Source organism: Microtus pennsylvanicus, chromosome 2 (genome assembly GCF_037038515.1).
Source record: "Microtus pennsylvanicus isolate mMicPen1 chromosome 2, mMicPen1.hap1, whole genome shotgun sequence".
In the NCBI taxonomy this organism is placed as follows: domain Eukaryota; kingdom Metazoa; phylum Chordata; class Mammalia; order Rodentia; family Cricetidae; genus Microtus; species Microtus pennsylvanicus.
Window position 1 is genome coordinate 19,096,255 of NC_134580.1, and position 8,921 is coordinate 19,105,175.

The following is an 8,921-nucleotide window of genomic DNA, read 5'->3' on the forward strand; positions in this document are numbered from 1 at the left end:
TTATATTTACAATTGATATTAACATTTTTCTATGAGTTTCTGTCATATTAATAAGTCCATCCAATGTGCGTTATAGTCTGTATAACCACAGACATTGGGTACCTAGTAGGGGACTGAGGGTGGCAGTGAGAATCTTCCAAGGAAGGGGAAATAGAATATATTGTTATGGAGAGACAGGGGTAGAATGGAGTGAAAAAATCAAATAGAGGGTGGGTATGGAAGAGAAGGGTAAGGGAAGGAATATGGGGAAAGACAAATAATACTAAGGGCCATTTGAAGAACTATATGGAAACTTATTGTAGAAATTTCCTAAAATATATACTCATATATGAAAGAAATCTAAATGGAGTTACCAATTTATGGGAGGAGATTATGCCTTCAACTAGACATCTTATGCCCTGATGTGAATCATTGATTTTCAGGAATAGATTGCATTTTGTTGACTCATTAGCCAAAGAGGTCATATGGAACTCTCAAACATCTCAGATATTGCCAAGTTTATTGATTGTTCTTCATAAATTGATAGCAATTCCCTGTTGCTGAATACAACACTTACATATTTCATTGAACATGGAGAAGTCAAGCTCATGCCTACCTAGAGGCTTCATTCATACTGTCTAGTAAAATGGTGCTAGAAGGTATTCTGCATGCTACCAGGGGAGGAAGGTAATCCTTAGCCCAGGCACAAACTCTACAATGTGCAATGATGACCTGCCTGAGAGACATGATGATGCAATAGTGGTTGAAATGTTGATGGAATGACCAACCACTCTCTGACATTAATGTCTACTTTACAAGATGGAAGTCATGCCTGACACTATGAGGGTGTCCAGGAATGTTGACAGAGGTTTTTGTTCCACCCAGTTCTGTAGCCATTTGGTCCCAAACACACAGAAGCTTACATTAATTATAAAATGGTTGGCCTATTAGCTCAGGCTTCTCATTAACTCTTATATCTTACATTAACCCATAATTCTTGTCTGTGTTAGCCACATGGTTTGGTACCTTTTTTCAGTGAGGGATTCTCATCTTGCTTCCTCTACATCTGGGTAACAACTGCAGACTGAGCCTTTCCTTTTCCCAGAATTCTCCTATTCTGGTTGCCCCACCAATATTTTCTGCCTGGTGGCCCTGACTAAATTTCCTGCCTGGTTACCGGCCAATCAGTGTTTTATTAAACCAATAGAAGTGACAAATATTTACAGGGTACAAGACCATTTTCCCACAGCACAAGAACCCGAGACTGGATAGGCCATGTGCCTTGGGGAAAACCAAATATATATTTGCTAAAGGAACATAGTGATAAAATGACTCCTAGTGACAGTCTGCTCTCTTCTTAGATCAGTGCCTTGCTCAACCACCATTGGAGAAGCTTCCTCCTGCAGCAGATGGGAGATACCATAGACACCCACAACTGGACAATGTGCAGGCAGTAAGAGATTTGGGAGTACTCAGTCCTAAATAGAATATCTCCATCAAACCATTCCCCTCATGGTTCAGGATCTATGCAGAAGAGGAGGCAGAAAGACTGCAAAGGCAGAGGGGATGGATAACTCCAAGGAAAGAGAGTCTTCCACACACATATAAACTCACAGAGACTGTGGCAGACTGCACAGGACCTGCAGGGTTCAAGCCAGCTGGGTCTGAGCACTGAGAATGGGAAGGAGACACTGGCTCTTATCCCTAAATATAGGCAGATGATTCCACTCCTCAGATTAGGCTCCATAGCCAGGAGCAGCTGACCAACATAAAAGGAATTTAATCACAGTTTTGTAGACATTTTTTGTCTTATTGATCATTTGCTTGTATTTTCTGCATTCTGTTATTATTGTTTGACTGGTTTGTTTTCTTGGATTTTGTTAGGTTTTGTTTTTAAAGAGGGTTGTGTCAAGTTGGATTTTGGTGGATGGAAAGTTAGGGAGGATCTGGATGGAGTTGGAAGAAGAGAAAAGCATGATATGAATATACTGCATGAAATTTTTTGTGATTAAAATTTTCAAAGCAAAAACCATAGTTCATCATCTTTGTAATTTTTGGAAACAACAAAGACCTGAATATTGTTTCTGCTTTCTAAATTCATTTATTTTCTTGAAATAAATTCAAATTTCAAAATGGTTACCAGAAAGTCAATTCTAGTGAGCCATTTGTCTTTCTCATAAAAATTTGTTTGGGAATATTTGGAGTTGAAAGATTAGTTTGGCCACAGGGAAACATTACACATTACGAGCTGAAAATTCTGCATTGGTCATTCTAAAGAACACACAGAATTTAGTAATTTTCCTCTTATAACAATACAATATTAAAGCAATTTAACCCTACGCAAGAGGGAGCTGAACTTTTTGCTCTATCGAGGATCACGATTAATTAGCTCACTTGATGCATCATTGGCCTTCCTTCTCTGCCCTCTAATACTGCTTTGGAACACATTTCTTGGCTCTCAGACCACTCAACTTCCTCTCCCCTAAGGTTGTTCTTAGGAGATTCTGCTGTGGAAAGTCTCAGTGAGTACACTATGGGGTCAAATGTACCTTCGGTATTCATTTAATTTGAATTAAGGAACTTGAAAGGAGTGACATTTCCTAAAATCCAATGACAAGTTCTTGGCTTCTTCTATGCTCCCAGAGTCTTCCACAGCTATGGTGCTTGGGAAGTTCAGAGAATGAGCCTACATCTCTTCTGGATACTTTTGGACTTTATGTTGATGGTACATTGCCATTTTAAGGCATCTGTGATACTCAGTGACTGCATGAAGGGAAGTGACTTGTGTCTGTGCAAGTCTCCACCCACATGTGAACAAGGACACGCTTATGCATACATACCAGAAGGACAGACAAAAAGTGAGTGAAAGCCTGCAGCAATTTTACTGAACTATAATACTTCTCCCACTTGTGGGGTGTGTTTTAAATCTTGCCTTGGTTCCCTATGATCCTTGCTCATGTTCATCATCACAGTAAGTATGTAAGTGAAAGACTTAACTCATTCACATCAAAGTCATTTGTAGTAGTACCGTCTCGTTTTCATGAAAGCATCGAACACAATACTCACCTTTTGAAAAAGCTATTTTCTAAGCCACCCTAGATTCCCCTATCTCTTTGCCACACTTACTCATTTTCCCACCTCTGTTAGCTTCTGTTTTTCTTACTGTGGAAAAAATATCTGACGAAAGCGGCTTACAGGGGATTTAATTTGGCTTGTCATGCCAACATATACAGTCTACCATGGCAGGATATTCGTGACCATGGGGACAAAAGGAAATTGGTCTCTTTGTGTTCACTGAAGCGTTAGTCTAAACAGCATTAATCAATGAAAACCAGGAACCAGATATCAGGGTAAAACCCGGAAGATGAGAGAAGCAGAAGCAACTGCCGGTTGCTTCCTACCTGTCTGATTCCTCAGTCTGAAAGGGCCAAGATCTTGTCTCTGTCCCACCTTATCACATCCTCTTTCCTCCTCGGAGTTCTGGGATTAAAGACATGAGCCACCACCGCCCAGCTTCTGTGGTTAATTAGTGGCTAGCTCTGTCCTCTGATCTCTAGGCAAGATTTATTTGTCATATCACAAACAAAGTATCACACACCAATCCACAACCAGGAAGCAGAGAGACGAAAGTCCTCAGTTAACTTTCGTATTTTGTTTGGAACCACAGCACACACGATGGCACCATCCATGTTTATGGACCTTGTAACCTCAATTAACCCAGTTTACATAATCCCTCACAGATGCATGCAAAGATTTATACTTATGATGATTCCAAATCTCATCAAATTGACAATCTAGATTAACCAGCACAACTCCGCCCCTTATTAAACTGAAATCAAATACACCACTTTAAAACCATAATTTAACCATTCCGTGTCCCCCACAGGCTCATTGTCCTCTCATAATACAAAGTCCATCCAACTTCATAAGTTCTGATTGTCTTTAACAATATCAAAACTATTTAAAAGCAAAGGCCCAAGTCTCAACAAATCTCAAGGCAATCTCTTAATTGAGAGCTTCTACAAAAAACAAACAAACAAAAAAATCAAATTACATAATTCCAATATGCAACGGCAAAGAGTAAACATTCCCATTCCAAAAGAGATAAACAGGGGCATAATGAAGAATGAGCTGACCAAGATAAGACCCAAATGCAGCAGGACAGACACTGAATCCTGCATTTCAGCATCTTAGGCGTGTGACAGCGTCATCTCCACCTGCCCTCCAGCTCTACCGTCTGCAGTGCATAGCACCTCTGTTGGGAGGCTGACTTTCTTTCTTGCCTGCAGTGATCCTCAGCAGACATTTGCTGCGGTTTGACTACAACATGACTCTTACAGGAGCATGTGTCTGGGCATTTGGCTCTTAGCTATCAGTGTAGTTTAAGAAGGTTATGGGCTCTTCAGGAAGTAGAGCGTGACTGTAGAAAGTATGTCACTAAGGACAAACTTTGAGGTTTTGAATCCATCCTCATTTCCTGTTCTGTGTCCTGAATACATATGGAACGTAATCAGTCATGTTCTCCTGCATCTGCTGCATGCCTTCTGCACAACGATGGACTCTATTCCTCTGGAACTGTATGCCAAAACAAACCCCTTTCTCTTCTTAGTTGCTTTTGGTTAGGGTGCTATATTATAGTAAGAGAATGTTATGTCCCATGGTCCTGGCATCTCCAACATAACGGGTTCTCCTCTGCAAATTAACCTTCACTTTGACAGTTTCATGCAATAGCCTTTGGGTCCTCTAGCCAGAACACTGACTCTAGAACATACTGCCTTACTTCACTGTCTCTCTGAAGCCCGAGTACAGGACTGTATGACTCACATAATCCTACATTCTTTACTCAGGCAAAACTGATACTATGTGGATAATGCTGCCAAGTTCTGCTGCCATTTGAGGATGAAGCCTGTTCCGCAGACACCACAGTTGCGTTATCCTTCGTGTGTTGACTCTGAGTGGTTGTTTTGAGCAAGGAACCCCATTCAGTGGCCTTCCTAGTTTGGAATGGCCCCTTTAAAATGAATGACTACCTTTGTATGACAAGACAGAGCATAATGAGAAGCATAATGGGTACCTTTCCTGTTGTCCCATGCTTGTCTTTAATGGTGCCAACTTCTTCAACAATTAAAGAGGTTTTGCATACATGTGAGTCTACATCTATACTACGGCTGAGGGCATAGGCGGTGATGACGTGATTGTGTCTGTCAAGTTCTTAACACTTCCCTTTCACCATCGTCTACTAGAAAGCACTGAAGACTAAAACCATGATGCAGTTGATGCTGAAAATCCCTTCACGGTTGGTTTTTCTTTTGTACATAATTAACATCTCAAGACAGGGTTTCTTCTGACACATGTGCCATTCTCTCAGGAACAAAATGGACGGAGAGAATGGGAAGGCAAGTGAGAAGACTGAACACAGCAGTGTGCATTTTAAATAATTTACATTAATCTCCCCAGAATTGTGAGCTAGACCAAAAATAGCGCCATTTATAAGATAAAAGTTAAAAAAGGTTGAAAATTATAAGCCTTAATTTATACAAATAAATTATGAGATTCTTTTTATTTAGATACCACAAAGCTGTATGGCTGTCTTATTGATTTCTTCCAATTTTTTGTTTGTCTCTTCCTTCATTTCTTTAAGAAAAATTCTTATTTCCTTTTTAAGGGCCTCTATCACCTTCATAAAGTTATTTTTAAGGTTGTTTTCCTCTGTTTCTTCTGTGTTGGGATGTTCAGGTCTTGCTGCTGCAGAACCACTAATTTCTGATGGTGCCATATTGCTCTGTAAGTTGTTGAACATATTCTTCCACTGGCCTCCACCCATCTCTTCCTCCAATCAGTAGAGGCAGTGTCTGAGCATCAGGGGCTGTTGATGCCAGGGTGAATGGTTGGGTTTGGGGGTAGGGTGGGACTTGTAGATTATAGGGACAGATGGGATGGTGGTGGAGCAGCCTGCCCACAGGAGCCTTGCCTGCTGACCAGCTAGTGGGGCTGTGATGGTTGGGAGAGGGGCACAGAGTGTGCTCCAGGACTTACCACCTAGAGACTGCGTTGTCCATCTGGGAGACCAGTCACTCACCTCTTGGTCTAATCCATGCAGGGGATGTCTGTCTCTGGCTGCTGCTGAGGCTACGGGGGTACACAATTGTCTTAATTGGCATTAGTTTCATCCCCACGTCAGGATCTTTCATTTTTTTCTTTATCTGGAAAAGTACAGTGAGTGTGCTGCCTTTATCAATTCACTTGAGAAAAATCTTGCTTGCTCACAAATAAGGAAAACCAATCCATAATCTATATGTAAAATGTATTTTGGGACACGGCCTACATCTTGCTCCTTAAACAGCTGTGTCTGAAAGTCAGCATAGGCAATACTATTCTGGCATAAGCTGTGTTTAAATTTACACTTTCTGGGCACTAGAAACAATGATTGCACTTCTCAATATATTGAAAAATATAGTCACATATTTTCTGTACATGTTTAGGAACAATACTATGAAGAGGATCTTGCTTTATTGGTCCTTGATGAATATTGTTAGTTCATAATAAATTATTTTGTATAATTATGTGGAAGTAGCAAATCAAATTATTCTTATAGTTTTTTATTTAGTGGAAGCTACATGGAGAATTTATCTTAGTTCTAAGTGATATTAATAATTTATAAAAGTTGGAGATTGATTTAAGTGCTCTTTAATTACTTAATTATTATTAAAATATTACATTTCTTGATGATGCTGCCATGTAATGAGGTCTGTTTCTCCTAAAAAGAAACATTTTTATATCGCCCTTTAAAAATACCTATAATTTTGAAACATCTCCTGGGGCCATGTTACAGGGTAAGATGTTCTCTCATTTGGGAGAATGAAAAAAATTATTAATAATTTCCTATATATATACATATATAATACATTTTGATTGCTCTCTCTAAACTCTCTTGAAGCCCCCATGCTTGCCAATCCTGTTCCCTTCTTCCCTACAAAAGGATGATTATTTGATGCCTTTTTCCTTGGACATCAAAAACAGTACATTTCTGAAAATTCTATCATTTCTTGGTGTAATATATCATCTTGGAGAACTGTGGTAATGGAGTAGACCAGAGGCCTCAGGTGGTGTCTCCTTCACTGCTTGTCAAAAGACCCCTCAATGCTTGTCACATAGGAGCCTAAGACACCCATCCAAAATTCAGAGGGTTTTTTATTTCCTGCTCAGACGACCTCAAGTCACAAACGATGAGTGTTGTTAAATATCTCTAGATCGCATTTATTGAATCTCAGTAATCCTGGGTCAAACATAAATGTACAATGGAAACAATCTGGATTCTAATAACAGCTTCATTAGGATATTCTAAACAGCTAGAGGCTCTTGAAATAAAAGATAATTGCATTTCTGTAATTATTTTACATTGTGTGAGACAACAGGCCACTTCGGCTACAAGTGTATGCATATTGGTGTCACAGCCACGATGGAGCAACTCCTAAAGGATGGGAAGCTGGAGTGCTCAGGGCCTGAAGAGATCATTGTGAGGAGGACTGCTGTGGGTCACTGCCAAATTCCAGGCCAATATGCAAACTCTTTGGAGACTCCATGTTGTTATTCCCAGCCCGTGAACCCCAAAAGACCACCAGGGAGACCAACTCACCAAAATGCAAAAGCATGGTTTATTATGTACATAATAAAAGCTGGCAGGAACCTCACCAAAAGCAACTGGTACAGCAGTGACAAGAGGAAGTATCCTGTCCTTCTAGAAAGCATTATTTAAAGGCAAAAACCCAGAAAAGTTACCTTAACAGGGTATGTGCTAGCAGGTGGTCCTATCTATAACAGCTGGAATGTTAGGAATTTTCTTTGGATGATCTGTTCCTGGGTGGTGCCTGAGTAGTCTCAGTTTGTGGTCTTTATTGGAAACAGGTATTGCCTCAGGGTAAACTACTGAGACTAAGGCCTCTACTGAGTTTGTCCTGGCTGGGTCTTATGCGTGTATTCTTCATCTTGTAAATAAACAGAAAGGGGTGGAAAATACCCCCATAAATAGATTGCATAATGCTTTATTAACCTTGAATTTTCCTAATGTTAATGAGAAAGGAATAGCAGCAGCAGAGAGGCATTGGATAATGGAAAAAACTTTTAAATTGAATCAACCAGAATATTCCAAGGATGTGTTCACCTTATAATGGAAACCAGGAGATGTGCTATATTGGGGAAAGGGTCTTGCTCATTTCCATAGGATAAGAAAAATTATAGATACCATCAAAACTAATAAACATTTGCTTTAAAAAGAAGAAACTTCCTGAAAAAGATAAATGACAGCTCATCCACAACAGTGACAACCATACAGGTGGTAAGGAAAGTCATATACGGTTGGGGCAGGGTTCTGCTCTTATCTTTACAGGAAAATACACATCATCAAAAATTCAAGAGACCCTGAATGTTTGAATGCTGACAGAGGAAAAATTAACTGTCAACTAAGCATCATCTAGAAAAAGAAATATGGGTTATGAGGCCAGGTACTGGATACACATACATTTAAACATATATATTAATATATAGAGTTGGTTTCGGAGTTGAACAATGGCTCTGTGCCTCTCTAAATCTAAGTGTGTTGTTAAAAGGAATATTAAGATTTTCTGTCTCATATTGGGAGCCATCTGGTATGGGACAGAGGAAGACTTTAGAAAAAAATTTTACTTTCTCCTTGTCTATTTTGTCTTTATCATATTTTTCATTGAATGTATGTTTATATAAATGATTTTTAAGTTTTCCACGATGAACAATAGATTTTCCTACACATCCTTTTCCTGCAGTAAGTAATCTTTGAAGTTTCCAGGAAGAAGATGGGCCTCACAGCAACAACTCCGCCTGCTTAAGATGACATCGTGATGCGGGTAGCACTACTATAAGACCAGACTTTTGGGTACCAGCTGCTAAAATGGTGTACCTTCTCATGA